The following is a 14307-nucleotide window of genomic DNA, read 5'->3' as shown; positions in this document are numbered from 1 at the left end:
TACAGTGAGTGCAAATGAGGTAAGATAAGGGAGGTAAGGCAATAAATAGGCCATGGTGGCGAAGTAAATTACAATATAGCAATTAAACACTGAAATGGTAGATGTGCAGAAGATGAATGTGCAAGTAGAGATACTGGGGTGCAAAGGAGCAAGATAAATAAATAAATACAGTATGGGGATGAGGTAGTTGGATGGGCTGTTTACAGATGGGCTATGTACAGGTGAAGTGATCTGTGAGCTGCTCTGACAGCTGGTGCTTAAAGCTAGTGAGGGAGATAAGAGTCTCCAGCTTCAGTGATATTTGCAGTTCGTTCCAGTCATTGGCAGCAGAGAACTGGAAGGAAAGGCGGCCAAATGAGGAATTGGCTTTGGGGGTGACCAGTGAGATATACCTGCTGGAGCGCGTGCTACGAGTGGGTGCTGCTATGGTGACCATTAAGCTGAGATAAGGTGGGGCTTCACCTAGTAGAGACTTGTAGATGACCTGGAGCCAGTTTGGTGACGAGTATGAAGCGAGGGCCAGCCAACAAGAGCGTACAGGTCACAGTGGTGGGTAGTATATGGGGCTTTGGTGACAAAACGGATGGCATTGTGATAGACTGCATCCAATTTGTTGAGTAGAGTGTTGGAGGCTATTTTGTAAATGACATCGCCGAAGTCGAGGATCGGTAGGATGGTCAGTTTTACGAGGGTATGTTTGGCAGCATGAGTGAAGGATGCTTTGTTGCGAAATAGGAAGCCGATTCTAGATTTAATTTTGGATTGGAGATGCTTAATGTGAGACTGGAAGGAGAGTTTACAGTCTAACCAGACACCTAGGTATTTGTAGTTGTCCACGTATTCTAAATCAGAACCGTCCAGAGTAGTAATGCTGGACGGGCGGGCAGGTGCAGGCAGTGATCGGTTGAAGAGCATGCATTTAGTTTTACTTGCATTTAAGAGCAGTTGGAGGCCACGGAAGGAGAGTTGTATGGCATTGAAACTTGTATGGAGGTAAGTGTCCAAAGAATGGCCAGAAGTATACAGAATGGTGTCGTCTGCGTAGAGGTGGATCAGAGAATCACCAGCAGCGAGAGCAACATCATTGATGTATACAGAGAAGAGAGTCGGCCCGAGAATTGAACCCTGTGGCACCCCCATAGAGACTGCCAGAGGTCCGGACAACAGGCCCTCCGATTTGACACACTGAACTCTATCAGAGAAGTAGTGAACCAGGCGAGGCAATCAATTGAGAAACCAAGGCTGTTGAGTCTGCCAATAAGAATGTGGTGATTGACAGAGTCGAAAGCCTTGGCCAGGTCGATGAATACGGCTGCACAGTAATGTCTCTTATCGATGGCGGTTATGATGTCGTTTAGGACCTTGAGCGTGGCTGAGGTGCACCCATGACCAGCTCTGAAAGCAGATTGCATAGCGGAGAAGGTACGGTGAGATTCTAAATGGTCGGTAATCTGTTTGTTAACTTGGCTTTCGAAGACCTTAGAAAGGCAGGGTAGGATAGATATAGGTCTGTAGCAGTTTGGGTCTAGAGTGTCTCCCCCTTTGAAGAGGGGGATGACTGCTGCTGCTTTCCAATCTTTGGGAATCTCAGACGATACGAAAGAGAGGTTGAACAAGCTAGTGATAGGGGTTGCAACAATTTCGGCAGATAATTTTAGAAAGAGAGGGTCCAGATTGTCTAGCCCAGCTGATTTGTAGGGGTCCAGATTTTGCAGCTCTTTCAGAACATCAGCTATCTGGATTTGGGTGAAGGAGAAATGGGGGAGGCTTGGGCGAGTTGCTGTGGGGAGTGCAGGTCTGTTGACCGGGGTAGGGGTAGCCAGGTGGAAAGCATGGCCAGCAGTAGAAAAATGCTTATTAAAATTCTCAATTATAGTGGATTTATCGGTGGTGACAGTGTTTCCTAGCCTCAGTGCAAAATAAAATAAAATAAACTGAAATATCACATTTACTTAAGTATTCAGACCCTTTACTCAGTACTTTGCATCTTTGGCAGCGATTACAGCCTCGAGTCTTCTTGGGTATGACGCTGCAAGCTGGGCACACCTGTATTTGAGGAGTTTCTCCCATTCTTCTCTGCAGATCCTCGCAAGCTCTGTCATGATGGATGGGGAGCGTCGCTGCACAGCTATTTACAGGTCTCTCCAGAGATGTTCGACCGGGTTCAAGTCCGGGCTCTGGCTGGGCCACTCAAGGACATTCAGAGACTTGTCCCAAAGCCATTCCTGCATTGTCTTGATTGTGTGCTTAGGGTCGCTGTCATGTTGGAAGGTGAACCTCTGCCCCAGTCTGAAGTCTTGAGCGCTCAGGAGCAGGTTTTCATCAAGGATCTCTCTGTACTTTGCTCTGTTCATCTTACCCTTGATCCTGACCAGTCTACCAGTCCCTGCCGTTGAAAACATCCCAACAGCATGATGCTGCCACCATCATGCTTCACCGTAGGGATGGTGCCAGGTTTCCTCCAGACGTGATAGCTTGACATTAAGGCCAAAGAGTTCAATCTTGGTTTCATCAGACCAGAGAATCTTGTTTCTCATGGTTTGAAAGTCTTTAGGTACCTTTTGGCAAACTCCAAGCGGGCTGTCGTGTGCCTTTTACTGAGGAGTAGCTTCAGTCTGGCCACTCTACCATAAAGGCCTGATTGGTGGAGTGCTGCAGAGATGGTTGTACTTCTGGAAGGTTCTCCCATCTCCACGGAGGAACTCTGAAGCTCTGTCAGAGTGACCATCAGGTTCTTGGTCACCTCCCTGACCAAGGCCCTTCTCCCCTGATTGCTCCGTTTGGCCGGGCAGCCAGCTCTAGGAAGAGTCTTGGTGGTTCCAAACTTCTTCCATTTCAGAATGATGCCACTGTGTTCTTGGGGACCTTCAATGCTGCAAACATTTTTTGGTACCCTTCCCCAGATCTGTGCCTCGACACAATCCTGTCTCGGAACTCTACAGACAATTCCTTCGACTTCCTGGGTTGGTTTTTGCTCTGACATGCACTGTCAACTGTGGAACCTTATACAGACAGGTGTGTGCCTTTCCAAATTATGTCCAATCAATTGAATTTACCACAGGTGGACTCCAGTTGTAGAAGGATGATCATTGGAAACAGGATGCACCTGCGCTCAATTTCAAGTCTCATAGTAAAGGGTCTGAATTCTTATGAAAATACGTTTTTTCAGGTTTTCTCTAAAAAACTGTTTTTTCTTTGTCATCACACCTCCTTGGCGAAATCCAGTAGGCCGCGTGGTCTCCTCCCGTAGAGTAGTTCAAAAGGGAAAAACCCAGTGGAGGCCTGGGGCACTCAAAACACCTCCTTTGGTCTTCATCCACCTGGGGTCGTCGGCCGTGGGTCGATTCTCCCCTGGCTGTATCTCCGCGGGTCAGCAGTCCTTTAGCCCGGCTGACTGTCGGATTGGGGAGTACGGTGGTGGGGTCGTCCTTCCATCCCCTCCAACAGCTCCCGGACTCGGCCTGCGTCCCCTTCAGCAGGGCCTCGGTATTCTGGTGCATCTCCACTGCTCCCAAGAGGTCATTCAAGTTCTGGGGGAGCACGTAGGCTTGCCGCTCTCTTCATGTCGTGAGGTAGCGCCAGTAAGAAGCGATCCATGACCGATTTGTCGATAACGGGAAGGGTGGCTATGTCGGTTAGGAGCCATGCCCTGGTGATGCGCAGTGGGTCGCTTATCTGGGCTTGGGGGGAAGCTTCGGCCAGGAACCTCCAGTCGTGGACCAGTTGGGCCCGACGGGCCAGGCGTTACCCGTAGCGGCTGAGTACCTTCCTCTTGAGACAGTCGTAGTTAGCCGCCTGTTCGGCATTGAGGTCATAATAAGCTTTTTGGGCGTCTCCGGACAGGAACGGGACCAGCAGACTCACGCACTTCACCTTGGGCCATCCTTCCCGGAGTGTTGTCAGTTCGAATGTGCAGAGGCAGGTCTCGATATCGTCATCCTCCGTTAGCTTGTTTAATAACTGATTGGAATGCGATTCGGTCTGCGTTTCTCCTCGCAGCTTCCTGACTTCCTTAAGCACACGGACATTCTGTAGATGATGTTCTTCCAGAGTTCGTTCCTGAATGTCATGTTGCGTTTGTTGGGCCCGAACGAACTGAGCTATCAATTCATCCATGCTGATATTGCTGGTCTGACCACGTTGTCAGACTTGCTCGCATTCTCCACCACTTGTGGCAGACCAAAGGGTTTGATCAAAACGTTTACACGGATCAGACACAAGTGTGATACCTCAGTTTCATGGGTGTTTATTTAAAACAATAAAGAAAAGAAAAGAAACCGGTCTCCTCCATGAGACCTCTTCTGGGTTACCGCCTTCTGGGCTCCGGGGAATGCTGTCTCCTCTGGGGTAGAACACCGAGCCCCTCGGTTCTAGCAGACCGTGCTGACATCTATGCGGTAGCAACCTCTCACTACCTCCAACCCTCCAGTGTGCTGCCCTCCTGGCAGCTTTATGGGCCCCGTACAGATGGTGAGCAATCAATCTCAATTAGTCCTGGCCGGAGGACCCATCGAGACCTGGCATGTCCAGCAGAGGGAGCCATCGCAGCGGGATGTAGACTTCGTCTGTCACCAGGCCTCGATGACTCTTCCCCTGGTGGCATGTCTGTGGTAAGCCACAATATATATATATTTGTTTGGGGGGGAACTCAGTTGGGGTCTCAACTAACTGTTGAGAGTTAGAATAGTAGAATACACAAAGTGCAATTTTGAAATTTGGTTGTGCATCAGCAGTTTCTCTCTTGTTATGTCAGTCACTGACAGTGACTCAATGTCAGCTAATATTTTTAGATTGTAAATTAGTCTAGCCAGCTATCTAAACTTGTAGCAATCAGGATCGAATTCCCGACCGGGCAGGCAGGGTACATGTCCAGACGCTCTGACCTCCAGGGGGTTCACATTTATTTTGTTAGTTACTCTGACTCAGATATCATATTAACATGGCATAAGTCAAGGCAAAATATTATGTAGAATGGCAGGAAATTTGCTTTAAAATGGCAAAAAGGTCTCGCCACACTATGGTAAAATGTGTATAACTGCAGGAAATGAGTTATAAAATTGCTAAATCTTCTCTCTGCCCCTTGGTCAAAATGTGTAGAATTGCAGCAAACTTGCTTTAAAACTGAAACATTTTCTCTACACCCCATGGCAAAATATGTAGAATTGCAGGAAATTAACTCTAAAACAAACAAACAAATATTCTCCACTGTCAAGAGGGGGGCCACAAATGTTCTCAGTCCCTTCAGGATTTTCTCAGGATGTTTTTGTGATATTAAAAAAATGATTGATGTTTTGCCGCATCAATTCTGACATTTTGCATGGCAATTTTCAATGACTTTATTCAATTTGGAGCAAAAACGTGCTGACAAGGGAAAACGTTTTTGACGTGTAGCTTGATTGAACCATATTACGCTGTATACAGTTGAAGTCGGAAGTTTACATACACTTAGGTTAGAGTCATTAAAACTTGTTTTTCAACCACTCCACAAATTTCTTGTTAGCAAACTATAGTTTTGGCAAGTCGGTTAGGACATCTACTTTGTGCATAACACAAGTCATTTTTCCAACAATTGTTTACAGACAGATTATTTCACTTATAATTCACTGTATCACAATTCCAGTGGGTCAGAAGTTTACATACACTAAGTTGACTGTGCCTTTAAACAGCTTAGAAAATTCCAGAAAATGATGTCATGGCTTTAGAAGATCTAATAGGCTAATTGACATAATTTGAGTCAATTGGAGATGTACCTGTGGATGTATTTCAAGACCTATCTTCAAACTCAGTGCCTCTTTGCTTGACATCATGGGAAAATCAAAAGAAATCAGGCAGGACCTCAAAAAAAGAAATGTAGACCTCCGCCTGGTTCATCTTTGGGAGCAATTTCCAAACGCCTGAAGGTACCACGTTCATCTGCACAAACAGTAGTACGCAAGTATAAACACCATGGGACCACGCAGCCGTCATCCCGCTCAGGAAGGAGACACGTTCTATCTCCTAGAGATGAACGTACTTTGGTGCGGAAAGTGCAAATCAATCCCAGAACAGCAAAGGACCTTGTGAAGATGCTGGAGGAAACAGGTACAAAAGCATCTACAGTGGGGCAAAAAAGTATTTAGTCAGCCACCAATTGTGCAAGTTCTCCCACTTCTCTTTGGAGGGAGTTGAAAGTCCGTGTTGCCCAGCAAGAGCCCCAAAACATCACTGCTCTAGAGGAGATCTGCATGGAGGAATGGGCCAAAATACCAGCAACAGTGTGTGAAAACCTTGGGAAGACTTACAGAAAACGTTTGACCTCTGTCATTGCCAACAAAGGGTATATAACAAAGTATTGAGATAAACTTTTGTTATTGACCAAATACTTATTTTCCACCATAATTTGCAAATAAATTCATAAAAAATCCTACAATGCGATTTTCTGGATTTCTTTCTCTCATTTTGTCTGTCATAGTTGAAGTGTACCTATGATGAAAATTACAGGCCTCTCTCATCTTTTTAAGTGGGAGAACTTGCACAATTGGTGGCTGACTAAATACTTTTTTGCCCCACTGTATATCCACAGTAAAACGAGCCGTATATCGACATAACCTGAAAGGCCGCTCAGCAATGAAGAAGCCACTGCTCAAAAAAACGCCATAAAAAAGCCAGACTACGGTTTGCAACTGCACATGGGGACACGTACTTTTTGGTGAAATGTGCTCTGGTCTGATGAAACAAAAATAGTTTTTTGGCCATAATGGCTGTTATGTTTGGAGGAAAAAGGGGGAGAGGCTTGCAAGCCGAAGAACATCATCCCAACCGTGAAGCACGGGGTTGGCAGCATCATGTTGTGGGGGTGCTTTGCTGCAGGAGGGACTGGTGCACTTCACAAAATAGATGGCATCATGAGGGAGGAAAATTATGTGGATATATTGAAGCAACATCTCAAGACATCAGTCAGGAAGTTAAAGCTTGGTCGCAAAGGGGTCTTCCAAATGGACAATGACCTCAAGCATACTTCCAAAGTTGTGGCAAAATGGCTTAATTAAGGACAACAAAGTCAAGGTATTGGAGTGGCCATCACAAAGCCCTGACCTCAAGCTTATAGAAAATTTGTGGGCAGAACTGAAAAAGCGTGTGCGAGCAAGGAGGCCTACAAACCTGACTCAGTTACACCAGCTCTGTCAGGAGGAAGGGGCCAAAATTCACCCAACTTATTGTGGGAAGCTTGTGGGAGGCTACACGAAATGTTCGACCCAAGTTAAACATTTTAAAGGCACTGCTACTAAATACTAATTGAGTGTATGTAAACTTCTGACCCACTGGGAATGTGATGAAAGAAATAAAAGCTGAAATAAATAATTCTCTCTACTACTATTCTGACATTTCACATTTTTAAAATAAAGTGGTGATCCTAACTGACCTAGGGCAGGGAATTTGTACTAGGATTAAATGTCAGGAATTGTGAAAAACTGAGTTTAAATGTATTTGGCTACGGTGTATGTAAACTTCCGACTTCAACTGTATGTACGGTGGGTGATTGGTTGAAATTGAGAGCCCTTTTTTTGTACTGTGGTGATGGGTCCGTTTTATGCGATAATATTGCGATGCTTTGACTGTTTTATGTGGAAATAGCGCAGTGATTGGTCAAATGTGCAATGCCTCGCATAATATGCAGGAAATTGTTGATTTTGCAAAAAAATATTGCATTCAAAGAATTGCAGAATCCTGGAGGGACTGTGTTTTGCCCCTATGTATGGGGACCCCCCCAGAAAAAAAAACATTTTGTTAGGGCCCCCAAAAGGCTGCTAATTTTTTCTATAAGTAGACGTTTAGTGGCCAGCACACACATGCACACATTAGTTAAATATTCTTGTTTCACTGATGTAAAATCTTCACAAAAACATGTGATTATACATCATGTGTGTGCTTGCTCTGCCATCTTTGATATTGAACGTTCTTTAACTGCTTAAATTGCTTCGCTGTATCATGTCAATGCCTTTTGACCCTTTGATTCGCTGGTGAGTGCTTATTGGAGACAACAAGAGGTGCTTGTGAGTTCTCTACAGTGGTCAGTGTAATCAGTTTTAGAAGTAAGGGGACGGGGGGGGGTAGTCGGTTCGTGGGTTAGGTTGTTGTTATGGAGACATGGAATGGCAACGGGTGGTCTTTTGTGCAGAGCAGGTAGCGCCTTGTGAGAAGTAGACTAACATTTCAACGTTTAAAAGCACTGACAATGTGTGGTCACTGCAGGTCTCCAATTACTGCACTTTATTTCATTTTTGCAAATTTTATGCACATTTAAGCACTTTGAAGTGTGTCATTACATTGTATTAGCCCTATGGTCACTCTGACAGAGCTCCAGAGTTCCTCTGTGGAGATGGGAGAACCTTCCAGTAGGACAACCATCTCTGCAGCACTGCACCAATCAGGCCTTTATGGTAGAATAGCCAGACAGAAGCCACTCCTCAGTAAAAGGCACATGACAGCCAGCTTGGAGTTTGCAAAAAGGTACATAAAGGACTCTTAGACCATCAGATACAAGATTCACTGGTCTGATGAAACCAAAATTGAACTGGTTGCTATTTTTTTCTTTTATTTACCCCTTCTCCCCAATTTTGTTGTATCCAATTGGTAGTTACAGTCATCTCATCGCTGCAACTCCTGTATGGACTCGGGAGAGGCAAAGGTCGAGAGCCATGCGTCCTCCGAAACACGAACCAACCAAGCTGCACTGCTTCTTGACACAATGCCCACTACACCTGGGAGTCAGCCCCGCAAATGTGTCGGAGGAAACACCGTACACCTGGCGACCGTGTCAGCGTGCATGCGCCCGGCCCATCACAGGAGTCGCTAGAACGCGATGGGACAAGGACATCCCTGCCGGCCAAACCCTCCCCTAACCCGGACGACGCTGGGCCAATTGTACGCTGCCTCATGGGTCTCCCGGTCGCGGCCTGCGACAGAGCCTGGACTTGAACTAGGATCTCTAGTGGCACAGCTAGCAATTGCGATGCAGTGCCTTAGACCACTGTTCCACTCGGGAGGCAAGATTTAACTCTTTGGCCTGAATGCCAAGGATCACGTCTGGAGGAAACCAGGCACCTTTCCTACGGTGAAGCATCATGCTTTGGGGATGTTTTTCAGCAGCAGGGACTGGAAGACTAGTCAGGATTCAGGGAAATCTATTGGTTCACCTTCACCTAGAACAATGACCCTAAGCACACAGCCAAGACAACGCAGGAGTGGCTTCAGGACTAGTCTCTGAATGTCCTTGAGTGGCCCAGCCAGAGCCCTGACTTGAACCCGATCGAACATCTCTGGAAAGCCCTGAAAATAGCTGTGCAGCGACACTCCCCATCCAACCTGACAGAGCTTGAGAGGATCTGCAGAGAAGAATTGGAGAAACTCCCCGAATACACGTGTGCCAAGCTTGTAGCGTCTAACCCAAGAAGACTCGAGGCTGTAATTGCTGCCAAAGGTGCTTCAACAAAATACTGAGTAAAGGGTCTGAATACTTATGTAAATGTGATTTCATTTGTTTTTTGCAAATATTTCAAAAAAACAGTTTTTGCTTCATCATTATGGGGTAGTGTGTGTAGATTGATAAGGGGAAAAAACAATTTAATCCATTTTAGAATAAGGCTGTAACGTAACTGTCATGTCTGCTCCCACTCCCACTCTCTTGCGCTTGAGGGCGTCAAGTGTCCCATCATTACGCACATCTGTCACCATCATTACGCGCATCAGCGCTTCAATGGACTCACCTGGACTCCTTCACTTTTTTAAATCTGTCTGTTCCTCAGTTTGATCCCTGTGTCTGCATTAATGTTGTTTTGTTCCCCCTGTCCAGAAGCTGTTCTTGTTTTGTTATATGTCCGTTTATCCATTAAATCTTCACTCCCTGTACTTGCTTCTCGTCTCCCAGCGTCTGTCCTCACAGAATGTAGATACCTATAATGGAAGCATCAGGGAGTGCTTTTGTTTTTAATTGGGGTTGGTGAAGTCGGGTCCACGTGCCGCTGCTGAAGTAACCGAGGACGCCTCAGCTGGCTTGTCGGGCTTCCATGCCTTAGCTGGCTCGAGAGGTTTTCTTGCCTCAGTTGACTCATCAGGCTCCCATCCCACGTTATGCCTCAGCCGGCTCGTCGGGCTCCCACGCCTCAGCCAGCTCATCAGGCTCCCATCCCACGTCATGCCTCAGCCGGCTTGTCGGGCTCCCATGCCTCAGCCGGCCTATCAGGCTCCCACGCCTCAGCCGGCTCGTCATGCTTCCACGCCTCAGCCGGCTCGTCGGGGTTCCAAGTCTCAGCCGGCTCGTCCAGCTCCCATGCCTCGGCCGGCCCGTCAAGCTCGCCCAGGTGGTACGCCGGGCTTGAGAGCGCCAGACGGCCCATCATTACGCACACCTGTCACCATCGTTACGCGCATCAGCGCTTCATTGGACTCACCTGGACTCATTCACTTTGTTGATTGCCTCCTCTATATCTGTCTTTTTCTCAGTTTGATCCCTGTGTCGGCATTAACCTCACTAGGGTAGGGGGCAGCATTCGGAATTTTGGATGAAAAGCGTGCCCAAAGTAAACTGCCTGCTACTCAGGTCCAGAAGCTAGGATATGCATATAATTGGTAGATATGGGTAGAAAACACTACAGTTTCCAAAACTGTTAGAATAATGTCTGTGAATATAACAGAACTGATATGGCAGGCAAAAACCTGAGGAAAATCCATCCAGGAAGTGCTATTATTTTGTAATGTCTCTTTTCCATTGAAAGCCTATCCACCATACAAAGACTTATGACGCAGTTCACGATCTCTATACCTTCCACAACATGCGGCCAGTCTTTAGGCATTGTTTCAGGCTTTTACTCTGAAAAATGAGGGAGAAACAGCACTTTCAATGAGTGGACAGTGGAAATTTCCAGATATGAAGCCAGCGCATGAACGGGAGAGCGCCTTTCTTGTTTCTCCTTTCCTATTGACGAAGATATTGTCCGGTTGAAATATGATCAATTATTTATGACAAAAACAACTTGAGGATTGATTATAAACATCGTTTGACATGTTTCTACGAACCTTTATGGTACTTAAAAAAAGAAATGTCTGTCTTTTGTGACCGCGCTTTGTTCCAATGGAATACTGAACAAAACGCGCTAACAAAACGTTTTTGGGATATAAAGAGGGACTTGATCGAACAAAACAAACATTTATTGGGTAACTGGGAGTTTTGTGAGTGTAACCATATGAAGATCATCAAATTTAAGTGATTCATTTTATCGCTATTTCTGACTTTTGTTACTCGTCTACTTGGCTGGTTACTGTTTGTAATGATTTGTCTGCTGGGCGCTGTTCTCAGATAATCGCATGGTTTGCTTTCGCCGTAAAGTCTTTTTGAAAACTGACACCGTGGTTGGATTAACAAGAAGTTAATCTTTAAACCGATGTATAACATGTTTCATTAATTTTTATAATGAGTATTTCTGTTTTTGAATTTGGCGCTCTGCAATTTCACTGGATGTTGGCCAGGTGGGATGGTTAATGTAGTTTTGTTCCCCCCGTCCAGACGCTGTTCTTGTTTTGTTATATGTTCATTTTTCCATTTAATCATCACTCCCTGTACTTGCTTCTCGTCTCCCAGCGTCTGTCCTCACAGTAACAAAAAGTGGAAAAAGTCAAGGGGTCTGAATACTTCCCCAAATGCACTGTATCTCAATTCTTATTAGCCAATGCCCGTCACGTTTTGCTCACAGGCCACAAGTGAAGACAGACACTTCGGGGACGCAACTGCCGAGGTGCATATTGAAGATGTTGGAAAAACTGTCCACATTTACATTTCATCAGCCAACAAGATGAGTAGGTCTAACGAATAGCAAAAGCACTAGCCTATGTCAATCTACTATCCCCCATAGTACAAAAGTTGAGCTATTCTATGCGAGAAATAAATATTCCAAACATAGTCTGGGACAGTTGTGGGATGCCAAAGAACCCAAATTAATACAACCACTAGCTTAAAAATAAAAACTTAAAAAATCTATGAGGCTGATGCAACAGATCAGAACACTTAGCTTAAAATGTTTAGAAATTATTTCACATTATCAGCGCAGCAATGTGCACATGGCAGTAGGCTATAAGAGCGCATGTTCCCAAATGCAATCAATTACCGGGAAAACACAATTTTCAAAAGTGACCGCAAATTCGATTATGCATGTAATGCTTTCATTATAAAGGTGCATTTTTACACTTTAGTTGTGAAACAAACCTTATCAAATATATATGCCTATGGGCTAGGCTACATGAGGTGTGCAACTATGATTTGAAAAAGTTGAAAAAAAAGGCATGCTCTGTTTCTTGCCTTACTGCTCACAAGCTGGGCATCATTCACAAGTGATAATATATTATTAGGCTAATATTGTCACCCATCAGACTATTCTTGATTTAATCTTTTCTTTACATATACTAAATAATATATGTGTGAAATTTGTTTTGATTTAGAATGGACCCTTGTCATGCACCTGTCTCAAAACAGGAGCAGGGGAAAAATACCTGTCATCTATGCACTTAAATAGCGAATGGAGGCTGCTTTTCACGTGGATCATTGTCATGCCAGCAAGGTAGGCAATACTCATGTTGTAAAGGGAAGCAATGTGCTTAATATTAGGAAATTTGAGAAATAAATATAGTAGGCCTAGCCTATAGAAAGCTGATGGGATCCTCCTCTTTTTAGTAGAGGTCATCAAAACTCTGTTTTCTCACGCAATTGCCTATAGAAATGTTTCGCAACATGAGCTTAGGGGTTCTCACGAAGTGTTTGATTCAATTTTGATTACATTTGCATTGATGTCAGAGTGAATAGAATGCTGAGTACTAGGCAGTTAGCAATTTTGGTAGGCTACTAATGACCATCAGCAGCATCTGAGCTAGAAGAAGCCTAATTACCGTGATTAAATGGTCATGTGGAATTTGACTACAGTCATGACTCGTGACTGCCGGTATGGCAGTAATACGGTCACCGTAAAAGCCGTAGATAGAGCTCTTTTAAGTTCTAGATAGACCCTTTTTTTCTAACAGTGTACAGATGATGGGTGACCTTTTCTGTCCCATGAACAGGCCTTAACCTTTCAGTGATACCCATCCCGGATCCCGGATCCTCCTCATCAAAAAAGCTGACTAGCATAGCCTAGCCTAACGGGACAGGGATATCATATAATATAATTTTCATGAAATCACAAATCCAATACAGCAAATGAAAGATAAACATCTTGTGTATCCAGCCATCATTTCCGCTTTTAAAATGTTTTACAGCGAAAACACAATATGTATTTCTATTAGCTAACCACAATAGCCAAAGACTCAACCGCATATTTTCACCATGTTTCTACCGCATAGGTAGCTATCACAAAACCGACCAAATAGAGATATAATTAGTCACTAACCAAGAAACAACTTCATCAGATGACAGTCTTATAACATGTTATACAATAAATTTATGTTTTGTTCGAAAATGTGCATATTTGAGGTATAAATCATAGTTCTACATTGCAGCTACCATCAAAAATATCACCAAAGCAGCCAGAATAATTACAGAGAGCAACGTGAAATACCTAAATACTCATCATAAAACATTTATGAAAAATACATGGTGTACAGCAAATGAAAGATAAACATCTTGTGAATCCAGCCAATATTTCCGATTTTTAAGTGTTTTACAGCGAAAACACAATATAGCATTATATTAGCTTACCACAATAGCCAAACACACAAACGCATTTATTCACCGCATAGATAGCATTCGCAAAAACCAACAAAAGATATAAAATTAATCACTAACCTTGAACAACTTCATCAGATGACAGTCTTATAACATCAGGTTATACAATACACTAATGTTTTGTTCGAAAATGTGCATATTTAGAGCTGCAAACCGTGGTTATACATTGTGAAAATGTAGCAACATTTCCCCAGAATGTCAGGAGCTATTTTGGACACTCACCTAATCTGACCAAAGAACATAAACTTTACTTAAGAATACATGATGTACAGCAAATGAAAGATACCCTGGTTCTTAATGCAACCGCCGTGTTAGATTTAAAAAAAATAACTTTACCATAACGAACAGCTTGCGTTATTGCGAGACAGCGCCCGCCAAAACGGCGGAGAATAGAAATAACATTTTCCACAGAAATACGAAATAACATCATAAATTGTTCTTACTTTTGCTGAGCTACCATCAGAATCTTGTACAAGGAGTCCTTGGTCCAGAATAAATCGTTGTTTGGTTTTAGAATGTCCTTTTCTCCTGTCGAATTCGCGCCACAATGCTAGCCAAGC

The 14307-nt window shown here is 44.3% G+C and overlaps 1 protein-coding gene across 1 annotated transcript in view; it reads right to left on the bottom strand.

Moving 5' to 3' along the window:
- The window catches only part of LOC120022684 (atrial natriuretic peptide receptor 1-like), a 116322-nt gene that overhangs the window by 41793 nt on the left and 60222 nt on the right, over positions 1-14307 (bottom strand). The gene's annotated exons all lie outside the window — the stretch shown is intronic.

Source organism: Salvelinus namaycush, chromosome 27, assembly GCF_016432855.1.
Source record: "Salvelinus namaycush isolate Seneca chromosome 27, SaNama_1.0, whole genome shotgun sequence".
NCBI lineage: Eukaryota > Metazoa > Chordata > Actinopteri > Salmoniformes > Salmonidae > Salvelinus > Salvelinus namaycush.
This window is presented reverse-complemented; position numbering and strand designations above follow the sequence as displayed.